At 46.3% G+C, this 2,500-nt stretch overlaps 1 protein-coding gene across 2 annotated transcripts in view; it reads left to right on the top strand.

The window, feature by feature from the left end:
• Nucleotides 1-2,500, top strand: part of ndnl2 (necdin-like 2) — a 9,572-nt gene that overhangs the window by 6,672 nt on the left and 400 nt on the right. For both annotated transcript variants that reach the window (XM_034537006.1, XM_034537005.1), the window contains one exon: nt 1-2,500. This exon is cut by the window's left edge; it is cut by the window's right edge. The gene's annotated coding sequence lies outside the window, so the exon portion shown is untranslated.

Raw genomic sequence — 2,500 nt, 5'->3', positions numbered from 1 at the left:
TTACTCTTGTTTGTCCGAACAGCTTCAAGAAAATAAATATGTTCATGTTTCTACGATCCATCTTTAATCCTCAAATGTTTGCGTACATTTAAACCGAACACGTTTACCTTTCATACATTAATGTCATTGATATGAATTATGGGTAATCCCTTCAGGAATGTGGACTCCGAGTCCGCGAGTTCGAGTGTTTCAGACATTTATGAACACTTTCTGTAAATCTTGCCCGAGTGGATTACCCACAATTCATAGCAACGTGGCGTTAAACACAGGGGTTACCAGTGGAAACATGGAGATGCACATAGAAGTTCAGCCTGACAGAAACATGAAGGGTCACAACCTCACAGCCTCTCACGTCTCCCAGGGCGGTCAAGTCCCTTAGGGGTCAGGGTCTCAGGGGGACCACGAATCCAACGCTTAAGAACCAGATTGTTGGACCCAAAGAAAGCTCCCAGACCTCGACCTGAGCTCCAAGTAAATCCATTTAAATAAAAGGGTGTGTGTGTGTGACAATGGGGGGTGCATAGAATCATGTGAGGCACATCATGATATTCGAGCAGTTAAAGTGTCAAATGTCCCCTCTGGTTTCCCTCCCAAAGCATTGTGGGGGATGTAGTTTGATTCTCATGAAGACAGGGCTCTGGTTTAAAGGGACAGGTCGTTGGACCGATGTCATGTGAAAACATGGCTCTAATAATAGTAACAGACTGCTCACATCACAGTCTGAGGATGAGGTTGAATAAACGGGGTCATGAGCACTAAAGCCCTGAAGAGCCAGTGTGGTCCCCACATCGTCAGTGTATAAGAACACGTCTCCTTGGTTTGTGGACTTGTGTTTTTAGGCCTTGAGTTTGGCGTTTATACTGTCGCCATCTTGGATTATAGCCATGATGTTGTTGACCATATGTGGACTGAGTGAGGTAGAGACGCTGTATACGTCTCTGGTGTCCAACCTGTCAATCACCTTGTAGCCCCGCCCTAAATCATCCCCTGCTTTATGGTCTGTTTGACTCTAAATGACCATAATTTACTAAATGAACATCATTCTGTATTGAAGAAGACTTGAAACTAGAGATTGAGACCAAAAACTAATGTTTACAATGTTTACTGAGGGAATACATCAAGAGAAGTAGAGTCATTTATATAGACTTCTATACAACCAGAGGAGTCGCCCCCTGGTGGTCAGGAGAGAGAATGCAGCTTTAACACATGAAGCATAGACTTCTATACAACCAGAGGAGTCGCCCCCTGGTGGTCAGGAGAGAGAATGCAGCTTTAACACATGAAGCATAGACTTCTATACAACCAGAGGAGTCGCCCCCTGGTGGTCAGTAGAGAGAATGCAGCTTTAACACATGAAGCATAGACTTCTATACAACCAGAGGAGTCGCCCCCTAGTGGTCAGTAGAGAGAATGCAGCTTTAACACATGAAGCATAGACTTCTATACAACCAGAGGAGTCAAACCACTTGTCACTGTCAGGAAGCCAATCAAATAAAGCAAGAGGCGGGGTTTAATACTTTAGCACTAACTTTCCTGTGAGAGTATTTGAGAAGGAGAGATTCATAGCACGTTATCTATCACCCATTAATCACACATGAACATCTCTACGGCCGATATCTAAATTGACGAAAAGAGCTGCAGGTAAGAGGACAAATTTAGTGAACTGTCCATTTAAGGAAAAGTTTGGAACCACACACGTTCGCTTCCTTCGCCCAAAAGTGAGACGAGAAGATCGATACGAAACTCAACGTGTTCCTCTAAAGCTGCCGATCAACACTTCCAAAGTCGCTTGTTGAACTTGTTGAAACTACGAGTGGTAAGTTAATGTTTTGTGACTAGAGAAGCAACCGCCGTGACGATGGAGCTCTAACTTGTTTTATCCTCCTTCATGGAGAAGGTCGCCTCCTACGACCGCGGTATGCAACAACATGGCCGCCGGTGAGACCGTCCTGCTACTCTGATGTGAACTTCTGTTCACATTTCATTAGTGAGTGTGGTATTGATCTACATCTCGGCAAGAAAGCAAAATGAGTGCAGTTCTGAAAATATCAAAGTTTCCCTTTAAGAACTGCTGCAAAGCTCTTCCTCCTTTCGCTCCACCGGGACAACAAACTACCAACGTAGCTCATCGCCGGCCGTTCCGAGACGCATATGATGCAACTCTGTGAATGGCTGAGACCATTCAGGTTCATACCATACCTGAATGATTGAGGCAGTGGGGGTGGAGGGGCAGAGCGGTGAGAGACGAGCATGTGAGCCCTGCGTCATAAAGTGCCGTCGCGGGAGAATCTGTCACAACAATTAAAAGGCCACATGAGGTTTGTGATGGAAATGGAAGCAGCTCCCTGTAGTGGCCTCGAGGTGTGGTCTGTAGCGGCCTCGAGATGTGGTCTGTAGCGGCCTCGAGATGTGGACTGTAGCGGCCTCGAGATGTGGTCTGTAGCGGCCTCGAGATGTGGACTGTAGCGGCCTCGAGGTGTGGTCTGTAGCGGCCTCGAGG

Source organism: Cyclopterus lumpus, chromosome 7, assembly GCF_009769545.1.
Source record: "Cyclopterus lumpus isolate fCycLum1 chromosome 7, fCycLum1.pri, whole genome shotgun sequence".
Classification (NCBI taxonomy): Eukaryota; Metazoa; Chordata; class Actinopteri; order Perciformes; family Cyclopteridae; genus Cyclopterus; species Cyclopterus lumpus.
This window is presented reverse-complemented; position numbering and strand designations above follow the sequence as displayed.